We start from the raw sequence: 11879 nt of genomic DNA, 5'->3' as shown, positions 1-11879 counted from the left end.
TATGAGGAACCTCAACCTTTGGGATCAAGACTAAGAAAGCATCCAAAAAGTGCTCTGGAAAAATTCGACCCTCCAAAATATCTCTTACAGTATGAATAACACTTGGACTTACTAAATCCCAGAATTTCTGATAGAATACGGGTTGAAAGGCGTCAGGTCCGAGGGCTTTGTAAGGGTCCATATCATTCAAAGCTGCTTGAATCTCACAACTCGCGAACGGTCTATTTAAAACCTCCCATTCGTCAGGCTTAATGTGCGAGAAGTAGTCCATTAGCAAATTTGAAATAGCAGGACCATTCGGTTCCTTTGAAAACAAACCGTGCCAATACTTCACCACTAGATCTTTCACTTGCGATGAATCTGTGATCCACTCACCATCATCATTTGTAAAGTCTCAATTCGGTTTCTTCTCCTTCTAATGATGGTAGACAAATGGAAGAATCGAGTATTATGGTCTCCATCAAAAAAAAATTCAACTCTTGATTTCTAAAACCAGAGTAATTCTTCCTGTTCTAAAACTTCATTCATCTTCTTCTTTAAATCAGCTTCGAGTTTCAGGATATGAATGGAGCTCCCTTTGCCAGAGCTCTTTGAATCCCTTCCAGTCTTTCCCACAATTCCGCTTTCCTACGAAAAATATTGTGAAATTTTTCTTTATTCCACACACTCAATTCCTTCGCAAATAATTTCAGAAAAGGAATTAAGGGAACATTATTGCTCCATTTGGCAGTTACAAATTCTTCAAAAGATTCATGCGTAATCTAAGCCACTTGAAATTTGAATGGTTTTAAAGCTATAGGTATAGGAGAAAAGCCATTCGTGTTAATAAGGATTGGACAATGGTCTGAGGCAATCTTAGTTAGACTCCTAAAGGCACCTTCACTAAATCTAATTCTCCATTCATCATTGATCAAACCTCTGTCTAATCGCGCAGCTTTATAGGTTTGAGTGGATAACCCCCTACTCCAAGTATGCTCGGGCCCTGAGCACCCTAAGTCAATGAACTGAATTCTAACTATCCAATCTGAAAACTCCTTGCATCTTTTTTCCATCTCTGATCCTCCTGCTCCAATTCTCTCTGACATGCTGGACGTGTCATTGAAGTCTCCTGCTAATAACAAAGGTTCTGTGTAAGAACCTTTGATATTCTCCAATTCCCTCCACAAATCTTTTTTGATGGTTGAATCAAGGCTGGCATAAATAGCTAAAAACATCCACGAATCATAATCCTTCTTCTTAATTTCCACCGTGGTGTGTTGAGTATGATTATCAAGAACAGTGGCAGTAACAATTTCCACTCTCCATAATATCCAAATACCTCCACTAAAACCTTGAGCATCTACACTCGTTTGGCCAGAAAATCTAATTCGATCGCAAATTTTTTGAGCTTTTTCTCCACTAACATGAGTCTCCAACAACGCTAAGACCGTAGGATCATTAATTCTAATTAGTTCGCGAATAGCTGCTAATTTGTTCCCGACACCTTGTACATTCCACGTCATAATTTTGATTGACATATTAAACCTTGGAAAAATGGGGTATCTATCATAAACATCCAAAGGGATGTTAGGCAGACCTTGGAGGAAGGCATCCCTCAATGCCCTCATCGATCCCTCTATGGTCATGGGAATTCCTACCGTGACTAACATATCCGGAGGATTATGTTGTGGTGGCAGGAATGTGTTCACTTGAACTTCGGCCTTGTTCACCACTAGATGAATCACCGTTAGGGTAGGGCCCTCTGTTGGGTAGTCCATCAGGGTCGAGTAAGCTGGAGGTACCTTGGTCACCAAGGTGATGGGAATTCTCAGGGGATGCATGATACTCACTCTCCTCACCAACAGATTAATTGCGCAACGGGGTTGGAGTGTGAGAAGCAATCGAGAAATTCATAGTAGGACTTTCTTGGTATAATGGATTTTCAGCTACAGAAAGATCAATATATTTCTGTTTCCAAACTTCCAATTTTTTCGGATCAATATTTTCCTTATCTCTTCTCGAATTCTGTTTATGAAGAATATTTTCTGTAGATTCTTGTCCACTTCTAGGATATTTTCTTGCTAAAATTTTATCAATCTTTTGTAAAGATATTCCCAAATCGATTGTTGATTGATCTTCTAAGTCCAACTCCATCCCTACTTGCTCTTTTTCCTCCAAAAGATTATCTTTTGATCCCAAAGAATTATCTTCACCTAAGTTCACGGCATCCTTTATGGCAATATCACTATCTAAAGTTAAAATATTGACTTGATCCTCAAGCTGCTGAACTGTGTGATTCTGTCCCATGATTTCCCCGACACTTTCCATATCTTGATCTTGGTCTAGGATCTCAAATCGTGAACCCGAATTTTTCTTTAGTCTTGGTTTGTCATGTACCTTGGTATTAGTCTCCCTCCTTTTGGATTGGCTAACTTGCTTGGATTATCCAATTCTAGTCGAATCAATAGAGTCATTGGCTTTAGAATTATCAGGTTTTTTGTTAGCCTTGTCACTAGTTCCACTAATCACTTTGGCTGGTCTATCAGTCTGACCTCTAGTATTATATTTTCTAGGATTCCTTTGAACTAACATCCATGACCCAAACTGATCGTACTCTTCTGGTCTAACTTTGTCTGGTTGAGGCGGAATAGGTTCACCAACCTTCTCTTGAATAATTCTTCCATCTTCTTCCTAGACTACTTTCATGGAGCACTCCCCCTCCTTATGTCCCAACCTTCCACATTTAAAGCAAATTTGCTTTAGGCCTTCATACTAGATGCGCCACACCCTTCCATTAAGTCTAAACTTGGACAATAAAGGCTTGGAGAGATCCAATTCTATGCTAAATCTGACATATTGCCCCCTGCTCATGGTTTCCGTGTTCTTATCAATACTGATAACTTTGCCAATTTTTGATTCGATTTTATGTAAAAATTGTTTGTCGAAATATTCCACTGACAATTGCGGAATACGCACCCAAGCTGTCAAAAATTTCATCGGAGCCTCATTATCCACAAAACTTGGTACCCATTTGCGAATAGTTAGATAACTATCACCAATAATCCAAGGTCCTTGAGTCAAAACAAAATGGTAATCAACCATATTTGTAAATCTCACTATATAATATGCAAAACCAACATCAGTTAGTGTGATATCCCACTTTAAACTCCATTTCAGCCTTAATCTTTTGATAAGGACCTCATAGCTCATTTTTTTATCAAATAGCTTGATAATAAGAACATTTTGCCATGGTTTTCTCAATCTCTTCATCTCTTCCTTGGTTAGAAGGAAATTAGGGCATGATTCATCATCAGACTCACAATCCAATGGGATATCATCATCCGATTCAAATTCCTCCTCGCTGCTAGCAATATTGGATTGACCATTTAAAATTCTCATTCCTCCTCTAGCCATATGACTATAGGATGTTCTAGGAATTCTACGCTGCTCTGCATCAACAGTTTCCTTGACCATGGAGGCCATCTCCACATCTTGTGAATTCACACTTTCAGGATCTACACCTTGTTCTGAATCTTCCGTAGTTCTTTTGACTTTTTTATTTGACCTACGTATGTGGTCGGTTTCTTCAGTAGAGAGTTCGTTCACTCGACGTTCGCTTTGCATATTCTTTATACTTATTAGAACTTCTATGAACTTAAATGAACTTTTATTTTAGTTATAATTTGAATTTGGATATATAACCTTTATTAAAGCTTATTTTTCCTTAATTAAATTAATACTCTGAACTTATTGAATTAAATTTTAAATAAATGAAAATAAGGTAAACTAAACATGCCCTTATTATCTAGATTTGCTATATGAAATTTCAAAATTTTTGTTAATTGTTACAAATGATGATTGAGAGCGTCATTGTTTGAAAATAAACCACAAGTGAGTTATAATTAATAGCGTTTCATAAAAAATAAAAAATAAAAAAAAAATAAAAAAAAAAGGAAAAAGGAGGGAGGATTAGTAAGTTACAAGTGTCGTGTGCTATTTTATCAAATATCAATTAGTTTTAGTATTGAAAGCGTCATATTGTTAGAAAATAACCCAATAAGGACATGTTTTATATATTCAATGGATGTTTACTTATTTGAATTTATTTTATCTTATTTGTTTTTACATGAATTTATCTGAACATATTGAACTATATTAAAACGTAATTTTATTTTAAATTAAATTTGGATGATCCTTTTTTTTTAATAACCGATTCATTAATAAAAAAATCATATGCCATCTACAAATTAAATCTAAATTTAACAAATACCAATAAATAAATAAATAAATAAATAAAATTAAACAAAGATTTTCTTCATTAAAGCCACGATTGTTGAATTTATCTTGAAATATGATACATCTGTCGCATACATCGCTAAAATGATAACTTTTTCGAAGAGACGAACTAACGATTTTTTGTAGACAAAAAATGAATTTCTTCTGATTCATTTGAACATAAATTAATTTGTTGGTAGATAACCCTGAGCTTATTAACCCTTACTATAACTTCTTTTTTTTTTTTTTGAGCATATCTAATATGAATTTATGAACCCTTATTATTTGAATTGATATTATCTTCTCTAAGATAAGTGAATTAAGCTAAATATCTTATAACAAGGCCTAACTATAATGTTTTACTCTAATAATTATAAATTAATTTTAAGAATCTCCTCTAATGCAATGTTTGATCTACTCCCCTTCAAAAAAAAAAAAAAAAAGGGTTTGATTTACTCTAATAAATAGAAATTGCTATATTGGATATGTAAATTTAAAAACTATTAACAATGATAGAGTATAAAAAACATATTCCATACCTCCTGTGCCTCAATCATCAGTTTAACATTTTTGTTGAGTTGGTCTTTTAACATGGTATCAGAACCGGCATGATGAAACCCTATGTTGCATCCACACTTTAAGCCTAACGGGCTCTCGTGTGAAGGGAGTATAAAAATATATTCCTGAATTTTAGCCATCAAATTAAACTTTTAATTGAGTTAGTCCTTTAACAAACAGAAAATAAAATAATACTCTTTCAAAATTTCCAAATTTTGTTTTCAGTTTTTAAAAGAGCCAAAACATGGAAAAATCATAACGATAAGGATCAAGACTTAACATTATCAAACCTGAAGCCAACGCAATGCAAAAACTATAATCAGTTAGCCGGCCCTTACTTTTTGTCACTTACTATAAAAACGAATTCATTGATGTCAAAAAAAAAAAATAAAAAAATAAAAAAAAAAAAATTCGAATGCTAGTGAAATAATTAAAGCTAGTCAAGTCTTCAAATTAAAAAATAAAAAATAAAAAAGATAAAATTTAAAGGGAGTCAAAATGCTAGGAGAACTAAAACGGCCTAATAGATTATTTTATTGTACAACAACATGACAAATGCCACCACTTTTGTGCTCATTGACGCTGTAATCTCCACTAATTGGACAGGTGACACGATCGTAACAAATTTATTTATATACAGAGTAAGAAATTATAAACAAACAATATTATTCACCCAAAGAAAAACAAAAACCAAACAATATTATTGTGCATACTCTTTTTAGGCTATGTTATTTTCACTTAAAACCCCATTATTGGGATTTTGGACTAATTTATATACTTGTTAAAATTTTCTTTTATATTTTGATTGGGAAAAAGAACATTTTATTAGAAATTAGAAAATGTCAAAGTTATTCATAGACAAAATCAAATTTATGTTATCTAAACATACAACTCCTCCCTAAAACATCCAATTGTATATGTTAGCATGACAAAACTTTGATGTCAATGCATCACTCTGTTGCATGAAAGCCCTGTAGTCCACAATATAACTGTCAAAATTAGAATTTGATTCGTATTTAAAATGATTATATATGATAGTGAGAGATAGCTCAAGTGGTTAGAGCTCCGCTTCCGGTTTCAGGTGATCTTAGGATTGATTCTCATCACTTGTCCTTGTGGCTCTCTAAACACCAAAAAAATAAAATTGATCATATATGACACGCTAAATTATACAAGTATAATACTAATTTTATATAGGAAAATTGAACAATAACAAACAAAGCTTTGCTTTATTCTCTCAAACTGGACCAATCTTTAAATCTTCCCAAAATAAACACAAGTTTGTATTTTTTTCTCCCATATTAAACCAAATAAGTAAGTTAACATGTTATACTAGATTGCAATCCACGTGTCGTCTCCTCATTAGTTATTTTTTTAAAAAAAAAATTATTAATTTAAGTAATTTATTTATTTATTTCATTTTTAGAATTTTGATAATAAAAAAAACACCCTTTCCCCACCACTACCGGACCCTCCTCCCCTGCTGGTGGCTAGCACCTAACCCAATTTCCGGGCGCCGAAAACCATCACCCCTCCCTCTTTCCTACTCACGGTAGCCCAGCCTTCTTCTCTCCCCATTCTCATTGCCCCGACACCACCCCTCTCCCCTTTCTCGCAACCGGAAACGCCACAAAAGCTTAAACGAATTAAGCCACGAAATGACCTTATTAAAAATCGAAAACCCTCTATTCAAACTCCATGTCGTAAACACAAACTTCTCCCCATCCCAAATCCCTAAAGACTCGTAATCATCATCTTCAAGAACCTTCTTCTCCAACTGCGAGGCATGGAAATTCTTTGGGTGGAGAATTGAAGCAGTAGCATCGAAGGTATTATTAACAATGGTGATTGGTGATTAAAGCTATATGATCTTTGACAATGGAGTTTTTCTCGAAGACATGTATGGCGGCGATTGGGTGGGTTTCGGTGAGTATTTGCGGAGGAAATGGGAGACTGATGCGCCAGAGATTTCGTTTCCGATGATGCAGACAATGGTTGGAGGTGGCGAAGAGGAGAGAGATTGGGAGGGAAGAAAGAGGAGATATGGGAGAAGTTGTAGTGGTTTCATGGTGGGGGGGGGGGGAGGGGGGAGGAGGGGCTGGCAATGGGTGGGGGTTTGAGGTTTTTAAAAAAAAAAAATTATTTTGTTAATTTAAATAAGGTTGTTAAAGGAAAATAAAAAAGTGACCGGTTGTTTAGGTCACAGGTCATTTTTGTTTACTAAGAGAGAAAAAATACAGACTTGTGTTTATTTTGGAAAGATTTAAAAGTTGGTCCATTTTGGAATAATAGAGCAAAGGTTGGTTTATTGTTGTTAAATTTTCCTTTTAAATAAGATTATTTTATTATAAGACCACGTTATAAGTGAGTAAGGCTATACAAACAGAGAAAATAGGATACATAACATGCTTATAGAGGCTTACAGATGTCATAATGATGGTAAGATAATCCTAAGCAAATGTTAGTTTCTCATTACTCTTAAAAAGCTTGGACAATTTTCATAGTGAAATATATTGACACTTGGTCTTGATTTTTGACTCAAGTCTCAAACTATACCAAAAAGGATGACTATTAAACTTTAACAAACTCACTACATTAATAGGGTACATTTTTGTGAAAATAACTAAAATAAATATGTAATCTGATCCCTCCTCTTCTGTTAATCTTTACTGATTTGGGTAAAAATACCCTAGGCCAGTTGGCCCAATCAGAGTCCGCCACGTGTCACTGAAAGGGGCGCCACCTTGGACCTCTTAGGGAACGACACGTGGCAGACAGATAAAAGGACCTGGGATTGGCGGCTTTCAGGCCCAAATCCCAAGGTCTGCAAAAGCTGCGTGAATATTCCCTAGGGCACGAAACCCTAGGGAGTGCACGTTTTTCGAGAAGCTTATAAATAGGAGATGACCTCCTCATTTATGGCTACGTGAGACATCTACACATTCAATACGTGATACGTACACAAAGAACCCTTTACACTCCTTCCGAGGAATATTCAGTGATTACTAATCACTGTCAGAACTGTCGCTCTCAAGAGAACAGTACACCTGAGCTCGGAATCTGAGCAGATAACCTTTACATTCCGCACCTTATTCTTCGGACTTAGACTAACTTAAGCTTCGGAGGCGGACCACCGACCATTCGGTGCTCCGTTGTTTTGCAGGTACAGGCATCCAAGCGAGCATCCAGTCTTAGTGTTGTAACTCCCCCAAGGGACTCAAAAAACCCCGAAACATTTGGCGCCGTCTGTGGGGAGAGTACCTCTAAGATGGCCTCTTTAGAAACTGTACCAATTTCTGTAACCAATCGGCCTCCGGAAACCAATCGGCCACCGGAGACCAAACAGCCACCAGAGACCAATCGGTCCCTGGACAAAGTTTTGGTCCAGTCGGACCATGATTCAGGTGACGACGGTGACGTTGAAACCTATATTGCCAGAGATGGGTCCCTCATCTCTAGGCGCATCCGCAGCAAGGAAAAGCGGGAGCGCCCTCACTCTCATAATGCTCCGAGCAAACCATCCGGACATTCAAAGAAGCCGTCTGATTCTACCCAACCAGAAGAATCAGACCCAGTAACCAGAGACGAGCTCATGAAGCTTGTGAGCACTCTCCGTGGTGAGATAAAACAACTCACCCACAAGAAGTCGGCTACTCCTGCCAAGGAGCAGTCGGCCAAGAAGTCAGCCCAGACGGGCAAGCACAAATCGATCAGGGACCGACAACCGACTCCTCATCCCAAGGACACGGCTCGGCCTCAGTTTGATCTCTCAAGACTCCGTTTCCCAGAAACGGTTGCAAGGAAAGCCATCCGGCATGTTCAGCCGGATGGTAACAAGAAAACATTCTCTGATGCTCGACATTACATCGAGCAGAAGAGGAATGAGCTTTCAGAGTCGGCCTCAACGTCGACTTATCACGACAGCTCCCAGCATACCTCGTTGAGGTATTCACAATCTGTGCATGAGACTCCAATAAGCAGCCCCCGGGTTCAAGTTGGACCTCATGTCATCCAGCCGGCTCAGTACATGGCTCAGCCATTGTACCAAACGCCTGCTCAACATTACATCCAGCCTGCCTTTTTTGGAGGACAGGCGGCGTGCGGACTGGCAGCTTAGGCTGCAGCACCTTGGAGACCAACCCTCTGCTTTCTCTAAGGAAATAACCGACGCCGAACAGGCGGCCAAGGTTAAAAATGTGTTGGTAGGAACCTATGATGGGACCACCAACCCCGAAGACCACCTGCTAGCATACACCCACCTCATGTATTTACAAGGGCTGGATGATGCCGCATGGTGTCGCTGCTTTCCAGCCACCCTGAAGGGCATAGCCCAACAGTGGTTCGGCAACTTGCCGGCTGGTTGCATCGATAGCTTCAAGACGCTTGCGTTCTTGTTTGCTTCCAACTTCTCTATGAACATCCCTGCCAAGAAGACAAGCCTTGATCTTGGCAATGTACAGCAGGGAGAAAGAAAAGGCTTGCGTTCCTACGTTAGGCGGTTCAATCTGGTACGAATCCAGATCCATGGGCTATCTGACGAGGTCGCCTTTACAGACTTTTTCAAGGGTCTGAAGGATGGTTCTACTTTCAAGTATGAACTCATCCGAAAACAAATCTTCACTCTACACGGAGCGCTGCGAGAGGCGGAAGCCTATATACAGGCGACCGAGCTCTGCTCCTCCAACAGGCAGTCGGACCCTAAGAGGTCCGACCGACAGAAGGAGAGTCGGCCTGCTCAGCCGGCTCCCAAGCCAGAAGAGAGCAAAAAGAAAAAGCAAGTCTGGGCCGTTGATAACTCTGATCAGCCGGCCCAGAAGAAGAAGAAAGAGTGGAAACCGTACGTCCCAAGGTACGAATTCCACAAGGACTGCTGCTCCATCTTGATGGAAATAAAGGACCGGCTGACTCTTGAGAAGCCGACTCCAATGAGAGGTTCCGTTGAAAATCGGAACAAAAATAAACATTGCCATTTCCATAAAGACATCGGGCATGACACCAACGACTATTTCAGCCTCAAACGAGAGCTTGACCGTCTGGCCGATAAAGGACAGCTGAAGTCCTATGTGAAGTCCAAAGTGACTTCAAAGGCGAATCAGGGGCAGTCCAAAAAGAAGGCACCCCAGTCGACTGTTAGTACCGACACTGATGAAGATCCGGTATATACCGTAGCAGGCGGATTCGCCGGGGGTGGCCCGACCATTCGGGGCACCAAGGATCATCTGAAAAAGATGATCCATTCTGTTGAAGAGGGAGAGGCGGCAGGCACATCCGCCTTCCCCGAGGTCATCATCACCGAAAAGGACAGAGGCAAAGTCTGTCGGCCGCATGATGACCATGTGGTCATTGAATGTAAAGTGGCCAACCAACTGGTTGGTCGAATCTTGATCGACACAGGCAGCTCCTCTGACCTCATCAGCCTCAAATGCTTGTACAATCTCAAGTACAAGCCAGACAGCATGATGGAGGTTTCTCACACCCTTGTAGGGTTTGGGGGAGGACTCGTGCACCCAGTCGGACGGATAGATTTGCCCATCCGGCTGGGGCAAAAGGGGAACGGTCGGCATATGACCATCCGTTTCCTCGTGGTTGAAGAGCTTACTGCCTACAACCTCATCTTTGGTCGACCCACTCTAAACGAGTGCAAGGCCGTCATCATTCCTGCCCTCATGCTTGTTAAGTATGAGAGGGATGATGGCACAGTCGGTTCCCTTAACGGGGACCAAAAGACAGCTCGGGAGTGCTATCTCTCGGATGTCAAGCCCACGGTCGCAGCAACCTTCCGGGGCAAAAAAACAGTCGACCTTGATGATAACAGGGAAGACCAAGCGGCCCCACCAGGTGAGAAAAAGAGAAAAGTTGATCAACTGGTGGTGGTCAAAAAAGAGAGGCAATAGCAATCACTGACCGGGGAACGGCCGGATGATATCCGTCCCCAGCCGACTCGTGAACACAATGATATCCCTCTGGACGACGCTCGGCCAGAGCAACTGTTAAGGTGGGGACGGTTGCTTTTGCTAAGCTAGGTGACAGTTTGCACCAGCTTCTGAAAGAATTCAAAGACATCTTTGCCTTTGACGTGGAAGAGATGCCTGGCATAAGCCCGGATCTCGCTGTCCACAAACTCGCCATGGATCCCAAAAAGAAGCCCATTCGGCAAAAGAAGAGAAATCACGGCGAAGAAAGAAGTCAGGCGGCAGCAGCTGAAGTTAAAAAGCTGCTGGACGCCAAGTTCATTCGGCCATGCAACTTCCCTGATTGGGTAGCTAACGTTGTGTTAGTAAAAAAGCCGAATGGTACTTGGCGGATGTGTGTTGACTACACCGACCTGAACAAGGCATGTCCGAAGGATAGTTATCCATTGTCAAAGATCGACATTCTGGTCGATTCAACAGCCGGACATGCCCTGATGAGTTTCATGGATGCCTATTCAGGCTTTCATCAGATTCCCCTGTGGAAAAAAGATCAAGAAAAGACAACATTCGTCACTGATCAGGGGTTGTTCTGTTATACTGTGATGCCGTTTGGTTTGAAGAATGCGCCTGCTACTTTCCAAAGAATGATTAACACGGTCTTCATTAATCAGATTGGGAGGAATGTAGAAGCATACATTGATGACATGATAGTCAAATCCAAACTACAAGCGGATCACCTTGCTGATCTCCGAGAAACATTCGCCACACTCAAGCGGCACAAGGTCATGCTAAATCCAAAAAAGTGTGTCTTTGGTGTTGAGTCTGGGAAGTTTCTCGGATTCCTGATTGATCAAAGGGGAATAGAGGCCAATCCTGAGAAAATATAGGCGGTCATCGACATGCAGTCGCCCCGAACTGTGAAAGAGGTTCAAAAGCTTACAGGTTGTCTGGAGGCCTTGGGGAGATTCCTCAGTCGGTCAGGCGATAAGTGTCTCTACTTTTTCCAGGCAATCAGGAAGAAGACTAATTTTGAATGGGGTGATGATGCAGAGGTGGCCTTTCAAAAGTTAAAAACTCATTTGCACTCTTTGCCGAGGCTTGTTAGCCCTTTGCCCAAAGAGACGCTCTTCATGTATCTGGCCGTCTCCGATCATG

This window comes from Chenopodium album, chromosome 18 (assembly GCF_948465745.1).
Source record: "Chenopodium album chromosome 18, dcCheAlbu1.1, whole genome shotgun sequence".
Taxonomy (NCBI): domain Eukaryota; kingdom Viridiplantae; phylum Streptophyta; class Magnoliopsida; order Caryophyllales; family Amaranthaceae; genus Chenopodium; species Chenopodium album.
Note: the sequence above shows the minus strand (reverse complement) of the source record.